Here is a 10,039-nt window from a genome sequence, read left to right as displayed (position 1 = left end):
ACAGATGAGTACTTGGCTGAGGCAGGATTCAACCTCATCTTCCTGACTTCATATCCAGTACTCTAGCCACTGTGCTATTTATCTATAAATATATACCTATAAATATAAATTTAGATGTTTAATATATATCCTCCTCTGTTATAAATCTCAAAGGTCCTTAACATTATCTCTCATTCTCTCCTTTATTATAGTCTCTGTGTGTTCTCTGTCTCTCTCTGCCTCTCTCTCTCTCTCCCTTTGCCTCTCTCCCTCTCCGTCCTCTTCCTTCCTCTCCTCATCCCATGCATCCCACCCTAAGTAGTCCTAGACCCTAACCATCCATACCCTCAAGTTATCACTCTCCAAATCTCTCCCTTTTCACAGCCAGACTCCTGTACTCTGTACCTCCACCACCTCTCTTCTTGTTTACTTCTCAGTCCTTTCCAGCTTAGCTTGAGACTTCACCACTGGATTGACATAGCTCTCTCCAAAAGTCCACAAGAATCTCTCAATTGCTCAATCTGGTGACCTTTTCTCAGTCTTCATCCTCCTTGACCTCTCTACAGCCTTTACCACTGTCAGTCACTCTCTTTTCTCCTTTCTTGATCCTTCTCCCTGTTTGGGCACTTTTTGGTTTCCTTTGCTAGTTATTCTCACTTCTTTTTTCTTCTAAGCTAAACCCTTTTCTGAACTTCCCTATTACTTGTTAATGGTACAACCATTCTGCCAATAATCAAGAATTGCAACCTCAGCATTGTCCTTGACTCTTCTCTCTTAACCTCCACATGGAATCACTTGTCTAGTCTTGTTGCTGATTCTACTTCCCCAATAGCCCTCATAAATGGCTTCTTCACTCCATTCCTATAGCTTTCCCCCTAATCCAGATCCTCATCACTTCCCTCATAGCCTGCTACAATAGCATTCTAACTGACATCCCTTCTTCCAATCTCTTTCCTCTCCAATTCATCCTTCTAATCATGGCCAAAATGATTTTTCTTAGAACTTCAATCTGACCATGGTGCTTCCCTGCTCAGTCCATTCTGATGGCTCCCCCTCCCCTTAGGATCAAATTTAAATACCTCTTGTGTTTACACCTGGCTTAAACCTACCTCTTCAGTTCCCCTTTGCCTATTCTCACCTTTTGCCATAACCCTTCCTGTTCCTCACATGCCACATTTCCCATTTCTCAGCCTTTCTACTGCCTGCCTGCCTAGAGCTCCCCCTTCATCTCTCAGTCTCTTAGAACTCCCAACTTCCTTCCAAGCTCAGCTCAAGAATCCTTCTTTTCTGACATGAATCTTTCCTGGTCTTTCTTGGATCTACGTCTTGGAGATCAGGGACTGCTTTGCTTTTCGCTCTGCAGCCCCTATAAGCAATTCAAGATTTGGGGAATAAATGATAGACATAACAGTAATGGAAAGGAAGGGGCGGCTAAGTGGCGCAGTGGATAGATCACCAGCCCTGGAGTCAGGAGTACCTGAGTTCAAATCCGGCCTCAGACACTTCATAATTACCTAGCTGCATGTCCTTGGGCAAGCCACTTAACCCCATTGCCTTGAAAAAATCTAAAAAGAAAAAAAAGAGTAGTTGAAGGGGAGGAATTAGGAGACCAAGAGCAGACCCCAAGAAAGATAGTGGCATGAAGATCCAAGGTTAGGACGTTGGCAGCTGGCATGATGCATAAAGCAAGAAGGAGCCAATGAGAGAGCATGTCTTGGGCCACCATAATGCTTTGTTCTCCTTCCCTTCTTTGCTTTAGAAATGCACCTGTGATGGATTTGTAGAGGAGGGGAGACACAGTGATGTTTGGCCACCTGAACTGGGTTCATGTTACAGTTTGCAGACCTAGTCATTGGTGCCTGAAGTCCATCCATTGGTAGTCCCTATGGGACAAGATCTCAGAAATGGCTAGATCAATGGACAGACAGAGAAAACCCATCTTTGTTTCTAAAATTGTAAGCTTTTGAGCTGGATGGGATCCTAGGCCTCCTCACTTTAGTCAGGGAGGAAACTGAGTCCCAGAGAGGGGAAGTTTGGAAAGAACAAAATTGAGAGTTGCACCCAACTGCTCTGGCTCCAAATTCAGTGGAAATTTTTCTTTCATTGGAATATTTTGTCTTGGTGTATCATGCACCGAACCACAAAAAGTGAAATAAACCTACCTAATGTAGGGATTGAGACTGGCAGATTTAACTTGAGTAATTGAGACCCAACATCCACCAGTCTCTTGGAACTGAGTTGTTTGTTGCTCTCCTGGTGTGCTCTTCATTTGTATCATTGAACATAGTATGCTTACTTTGGAAGTCCTTTCATATTCCTCTGACATTAGAGTATGATTTCCTTATGAACCAATCAGATTCCATGAGCAACAATTATTAACAGAACTGCTCTGAATATTTTTGGTATATATGGGTCCTTTCTGTCAGTGTCCTTGGACTATAAATCAGACCATGGGATCAATGACTCAAAGGGGATGTATGATTAGGTTGTGTTTGCTTTCACTTAGTCCCTCCAGTGTTGACTTTTTCCATCTTTTATCCCCTTTGCCATGCTTGAGAGGAGACCATGCCTCAGAGTTCTTTGATGTACTTTGCTTTGATTCTTGGTGCTATTGCCCCTCTTTTTTATATGGTAGTTGAGAACTTATATTTCCTTCTTTGAAAACTAGTCCCATGCTTTGACCACTTACCAAGGAATGGCTTTTAGCCTTATAGACAGCTTGGTTGGTTCTTCCCAGCTTTTCAATGTATGATTTTCATCAGAGCCCAAGTCTTCTGACATTAAATCATAACCTCTTGAAGCATTTTCAGAAACCAGCAGCTTCCCCTCCTCTAGTGACTCCTTATCAAGCCTACTGCTTTTGATCTTTCCTCTTTGAAGGGGGAATTTTTCACAGCTTGTAAAGGGGTCCTGACTGGAACCACTGGATTTGAGTCCTGCTTTTTTGAAAGAGTTCTGGAGAGAAATGAATGGAATTGTACACTTAGTCATCTTTGGTGACTGAAATGGGAAACTTTGGACCCTATGGCACATTGGGTTTCTTTCCATTTCCCTCAAAAACTCATGGTGGCATAAAGGTGGCTCTAGCTTTTTGAAGACAGTGCCAGCAGAGGAAAGGGTTCAGGTCAAGTAATGCTCTCTGCTGGCACTTCCCAAAGGCCATCTGTTCACTATGGACAGAGAATTGACCACCTCTGTTGGAACCATTTGATCCCACTATTGTCTAAGCAAGAAGTAATAATGTTAGATTATTGATACTGTGAGTCAGGAAGGGAGGAGTTGAGGGTGACTAGAGGTGTGAAACAAGGAAGTTTGGAAAAGGAATGGACTTCTAAGGGAAGCAAATGAGTTCTATTTGGGCCAGCCACTTCAAGGTGTTTAAGAGGCTCGGAATTAAATTCCCAGCAGACAGATCAGACCAGGGAGTCATCTGCAGAATTCAACTCGTGGAAGCTGATGAGGTCACCAAGAGAAACTTGAGAGAGCAGAAAAGAGGACCCAGGGCTGAGGCCCGCTGGACACCGATACCATCTATATGACAGATGGCAATCATGTCAAGATGGCTAAGAAGGAGCAGTTAGGCAAAAAATCAAATCAAATGAATTTTTAACAAGTAATTATCAAGCAAGTACAATGTGTGAGGTCCTGGGGATGCAAAAAGAATGAATGAGCAGCCCCAAAGTGATTCTCAATGTTAACCTCTCTCTCTGAATATATGTATGAATTATATAGTTAGATGGCACAGCAGATAGTGTGCCAGGCTTGGAATCAAGAAGACCTGAGTTCAAATCTGCCCTCAGACGACTTAGTCACTGTGTGACCCTGGACAAATTATTTAACCCTATTTTCCTTAGTTTCTACATTGTCAAAGGAACTAGAGAAGGAAACAGCAAATCCATTCAATTTTCTTTGCTAAGAAAACCCCAAATGGGGTCATGAAGAGTCAGACTCAACTGAAGTGACTCAACAAAAACATAGATTGTGTGAGTGAGTGTGTGTGTGTGTGTGTGTGTGTGTTCTCAAAAATGATTTTGAGGCTTTAATAACTTAAAGCTACACTAAGACTTTCAGCACTTCTACTTATAAAAATGTGAAAGAATTAGGAGGAGAAGGTAATAACAGCTGGCATTGGGGGACAGATCTGGCAGCAGGAGAAACAGCAGAGAAAAGCCCAGTGAAAACCCAATGAAGGCACCCATTCCTATTAAAAAACACTAGAGAGCATAGGAATAAATGGAGTTTTCCTTAAACTGAGAAGCCATATCTATCTAAAAGCATCAACAAACACTATCTGTAATGGGGATAAACTACTAGCATTTACAATAAGATCTGGATGCCCATTATGACTATTACTATTCAAAATAGTATTAGAAATGTTAGCTTAAGTAATAAGAGAAGAAAAAGAAATGGAAGGAATCAGAATAGGCAATGAGGAAACAAAACTCATTCTTTGTTGATGATATGATGGCATTCTTAGAGACTCCTAGAAAATCAACTACAAAACACCTTGAAACAGTTAGCAACTTTAGCAAAGTAGCAGGATATAAAATAAACCCACATAAATCATGAGCCACAAAAATCTGACCAATAAAGCTCAACAGCAAGAGATAGAGACATTCCATTTAAATTAATTATAGACACCAGAAAATACTTGGGAATCTACCTCCTAAGACAAACCCAGAAATTATCTGAACACAATTACAAAACACTTTTCACACAAAGGCAGACCTAAACAATTGAGAAAATGTCAATTGCTCAGGGGAAGAGATCACAAGAGAGGCCAAGGAGGGGTGGATAAAGGAAGAGGTGACTTTGGAGGTCCTGCATCACCATAGCTAGGCTGTTGGAGCACAATTGTCAGATCACAGATTTAGAAGACCAGTCTAATCCTTTCATTTTACAAAGGAGGGAACCACAGCCCAGAGAAGGCAAGCAATTTGGTCCAGGTCCCACATACTTGCTTAGGTCCTAGCCCAGGTCTACTGATGACAAGCTGTGTGCCTTTCATTCAGACCTGAATTTAGTCTCACCTAAGGACTGCACAAGTGGGTCAAATTGTGTTTAGTGTCTTCGCCACCACTCAACCTGACTCCCAGGGGCTGAAACACTTGAAATTTGGCTCTAGCAATTGTTGAGTTGTCTTTCCTTATGTCATCTACCCTTGGTGGACTTCTTGAGGCATGGGGGTGAGCCTGGTGTCCAGAAGGTTGTGACACCAAGGCTGGTAGGTCAGATCCAGTTGGAAAAGCCATGACCGTGAGAACATAGGATTGGGGAATTAGAGCTGGCTGGGTCCACAGGGCCAAATTAATCCAAATCTTTGATTTTTACCAAGATCACTGAGGTAGGAAGGGGCCTAACTGGGATTCAAGCCCAGGTCCTCTGGCACCATACACTGCCAGCCTGTGTGTCTGTCTGTCATCTGAGACCAGCCTAAGCAAGTGTGCAAAGTTGGTGGGAAATTGGAGGGTAGGAGTACAGAGCAGCTTCTAAGGACCCCTGATTCCTTGCATAGATGGATGGATTTCTTTGCTCTACTCTTATCCCTATCCCACCTACTTACACACTTACAGTTGGGGCCAATCACACTCAGCTCCAGGTTGACTGGAATCTCCAAGACCCATGCTTGGTTCTGGAGGTTCCAGAACTATTTGAAGAACCATATTTCAATAGCATTTCAAGAGAATTATGATATATTGAGATCCCTTATAGTGACTGCCTAGAAGGATTGTTAAACCAAAAATGTAAAGCAGTCTGAGATTGAGGAGATAGAACAACTAAGGGAGTCTGTGATGGGTCAGGGGATCAAGGCACTGCTTAGGAAAAGGGCTCCAGCAGACTTGGGTGGGGAGAAGATCAGGAAAGCCTCCAGTAAGGGATTAGCATGTGAGGGACCAATCCCCTTATTTTTCCAGATGAGCATACTGAAGTCCAGAGCTATAAGGAAGATTGCCCAAGGGAATAGCAGTTAGTGCCTCTTCCACCTGTGAGCTAGGTTTTCCAGGATTTCATCGGAGCTGAGGTCTGGTCTTGGTGATCTCACTAAGGTGGGAGAGAACACAGTAAAATTAGAGAATGGTAGGTAGGGCAGTTTTGCTGGAATGTAAGCAAAAGAAAATGTGAGAGAAGACAAGTGAGATAGCTTGGAGGCTCCATCTGGGATAGATATTCCCAGTGGTTATTTTATCGATTCTGTGTGAAGAGAAAAAAGCAATGGGTCCAGTTCTGTATGCCTGTCTGAATCTATACAGTACTCTATGAAACATAACAATCATGGGGCAGGGGGAGCTGCCCCAGAGTTGATTCTTATTGGCTAAATTGACAAGCCTCAGTTTCCTTTGCTAGTTGAGTTGGGCTCAGAGAAACCAAGCTGAGGAAATGTTGGAAAACCAGAGTCATTCTGGCTTTTGCTCAATGGGAGAGATGCTGGTACCAGCTCTGGGGAGTGTGGGACTGCCCTGTGACCCTGTTGAAATCTTTCCTGTTGAAATGCATCTGCATTGCAACTTCTTGAAGGATCTCTAAGTTGGAGGTGGGAGAAACCTTAATCCAGCCTTCATTTGAAAGTGAGAAAACAGAGACCCCTGAAGATTCAGAGATTTGTCCAAGATGAGCCAATGGTTATCCAAACCTGTGTCCCCTGATTCTAATTCAGGGCTCTTTTGACTGTCCCATAGCTGCCCAACTTTAAATGGCAGACTAAGGTCTTTGGATCTCATCCTTGAGGCAGTTGATGAGCCACTGATTGTGTGGGGGTAGGAAGATGGCCTGGTGCCCCCTGTGCCTGAAGGGGATGATGCTGGCAGCTGCTCATCCTTTGAAGGCCCCCATAGCCTTTGGGTACCTGCATCCTGGAGAGTCACTTTTCCTTGAGGCTCCTGAGGAAGCTGATTAGGGGACTCTCCTGCAGCCCATTATCTGGCAGTGCTTCTGAAACTTGCCATCCCACAGGGAGGGGGGAACCACTTACCTATTTTTGTTTGGGGGGAGTTAGAGACCCTGGAAATCTGGAAAATGGCTGTGCTCTTCAGCTACTGACAGGGCTTCCTTCTCTATCTGCCTAGGAAATCTCTTGAACATAATCGTCTTGTTGACTGCAAAGAATCATCTCTTAGAGATAGGAATGCAGATGAGATCTGGCTGCTGGAACCCCAGCCAGGCCAAGAAGTGGGTGATGCAGACTTGTCACTACTGGACAGGTTTCCCTCACATTATGATGATTCACTCAGTGGAATTCTAAATAGGTGCCTTAAATCATCAATGGGAAAGTATGGACACACCCTTCTCTTGATTGCCACCCTCCCACCCCCCCACCCCCACCCCAACTTAGGCCCTCACCTCCCTTCTCTTGGAATACCCTCCTGATTGAGCTTCCTGCTGACTTCGAAGTCCACAGAGTTGCCCAAGGAGCAAAATCCCTACTGACCTGCTCTGATCATATATCAAAGTCTTTGATAGCTCCCCATCGCTCCCCTGATCCTGTCATTTGAGGCTCTTTCAAATCTGGCTCTACCTTCTCTCTTTAATGACTCCAACATGAATCTTTGTTGAACCAGCACTCTTCATGGGTCATAGGTATTGGTGTCCTTGTCTTCCTTCCTCCTCCTCCTCAATTCTAGCCTGTGATGGGATGTAACCTTCAGGACTTTCATTCTGCCTGGGCCCCACGGGCTGACTGTAGCTGTAGCCCACACATCTGCCTGGCTCTCTCCCTAGTGAAGGAGGAGACTCACAGCATTTAGAAATGAGCGAGGTTTTTCAACAGGCTTTGTGTGTCTGTGTGTATGATGTGTGTGAGTGAGGGAGTATGTGTGAGTATGTATTTGAGTGAGGGTATGTGAAGGTGTCTGTGTGTGTGTGAGAGAGAGAGAGAGAGAGAGTGTGTGTGTGGGGGGGGAGAGGGTGAGGATGTGTGTGTTGGTGTGTGAGGGGTTGTGTGTGTGTGTGTATGTGAGCACATGCCACATGCACACACCACAAGCACCCTCGCATGCTCCTTCCTTGGTTGCCTCTATTGTGCCCTGAAGAAATGATTTTTGTTTGAGACATGCCCAAGAATCTGTTGGGGCCAATTTCACAGCCCAGACTAATAGAGGCCAAGGTTAGAGTCTCAGCTCTGCCAAGAAGACTGGAGGCAAGCCGCTTCTTCTGCCAAGTCTGGGACCAGATCAGGGCTGGACCCCCTCTAGCCAACCAGACAGGACAGGTCAAGCAAGGCGACAGTTCCCTGGACAGAATCCGATGAATTTATTTTGGAGAAGAAAAGCCAGATAGCAGTGGTCGTAAGAGAGAGGAGCTAGAAACTCAAAGAGCCAAACCAAGAGAAAACATCCATCTGAAGCCACAGACTGGAAGACTATGGAAGCCTTTCTTTGCTCTGATGATACAGTTTTCAAGGAAGGTCCCCTTGGGTGTGAGGAGGATGGAAGGTAGCACAACAAACTCAAGAATAGGTTTGGTATTGTGGAAGGAAGAAGAAAAAACAAGTGAAAGGAGGCATCCTCCCACACATGGGACTAGATAGGGAAGCTCATCTCCTGCCTGGGGAAAATTCACTTCTTGTTGGCCTGCCTGAGGCCCTCTTGGGCCCCAGCATTTTCTGTACCTGAGCTTCCTGACTCTACTCCCATTCCAAGTGACTGTCCAGGACTCCCATTCTCCCATACATCCTACTTTCTTCACCCTTATATCCTGGTTGCAAACTTGGATACTCCCCAAGGTGTCTTTAATAGGAGAAGGATTTTTCTTGATGAGATCAATTTGGCCCTGTTGTAGGATTCCAACCTGAGGGTGCTCTGATGGCAATCTGTGGATTAGCTGCTGGGCCTGGCCAGGGTCAGGAGAGACAAAGCTCACCTAAGGTGTGGACCTGGATAATAATCACAGTAGACAGCATTTCCCTCTGCTTTGAGCTTTTCTAAGCTGTCTTAATAGAAGACCCCATTGGATCACTTTGCCTCTCAACCTCAGTTTTCTTATCTTACAATTATCTCATGAAAATAACCCCTCCCTTCTTTGGTCCTTCAGAGGATGCAATGAGATAAGGCACAAACCTGGAAGCATGGAAGCTTACCCATCACCCACAGCCAGCAAGTGCTCCCCCTGCCTCATCTGGACTGATCTAGAGCAAGAAGCCCTTTCTCTTTATTCTGTGGGGGCCACAGCCCTACCAAGTTCTGGATAAGCTAAGCATTAAAAAATCCCAGCTTGTGGTCTGTTCACCTGTGGGACTCCTGGGACAACTGCCTCCTTCAGTTTTCATTGTCTGTTCATCCTCCTGTCCCCCCTTTCCCTGTGCTCTCTTTCTCTCAAGCCTGCCCCTGTAGTTAACTTTAGACATAACCACCCAGTAACTCCAACTGCCCCAAATCAGTGCAGGACAAAATGACCAACCCATGGCTCTTTGGATCAATGCTCAAGAGTTGGTGTATAAAGATGCCTGGTTTTTCCCAGACATGAAACTGACATTTTTTATAAGAAGGATGGTCCCATGTGGAGCACAATCCATCCAGGACCTGGCAGCAGCCATTAATTACCTAGACAAAAGAAGCCAACTAGTGAAGAAGGGCTAGAGTTAAGGGTTTGAAGACACTGTTAACGCAGTTGGCTGGGGTACCTATGGCTTTCTGAAGATAAAGGAACTTTTCGACCTCACACTGGGGCATCCGGTCTGCAGAGATTGATTTTCCACAAGCTTCTCGAGGCAGGCACTGCCAACCTGCCAGTCTTTCTTGTCTTCCTTCCTTTGTTCTGGTCCCAACATCCTTGTCCCTGACAGCAATTTAAATCGGATGAGAGCTCAGAGGATCTCAGGCAGTCCTTGGTTTTGATTTTGACTTGGCAGGGCACAAGAGTACCCTCAATTAGCAAGGAAGCTTGTGTCTTGCCTTTTCTGTTCAGGTCTTGAAGACTTGACTCCTAGGCCGCTGGCAATGGTTCTGAGTTATCTGCTCAGGTGGCGATATTGTTCAACTTCTAGCCACTCAGAAACAGATAGCATTCTCTGGAAAGACCATTGGCATGGTGGGGGCATGTTCCCCACTTTAATTTAGTCTATGAC

At 44.8% G+C, this 10,039-nt stretch overlaps 1 protein-coding gene across 1 annotated transcript in view; it reads left to right on the top strand.

Annotated features, from left to right (window-relative positions):
- The window catches only part of EDA (ectodysplasin A), a 193,180-nt gene that overhangs the window by 95,698 nt on the left and 87,443 nt on the right, over window positions 1-10,039 (top strand). The window lies entirely within an intron of this gene.

Source organism: Macrotis lagotis, chromosome X (genome assembly GCF_037893015.1).
Source record: "Macrotis lagotis isolate mMagLag1 chromosome X, bilby.v1.9.chrom.fasta, whole genome shotgun sequence".
In the NCBI taxonomy this organism is placed as follows: Eukaryota; Metazoa; Chordata; class Mammalia; order Peramelemorphia; family Peramelidae; genus Macrotis; species Macrotis lagotis.
Note: the sequence above shows the minus strand (reverse complement) of the source record. Positions and strands in the feature narration are given on the sequence as shown.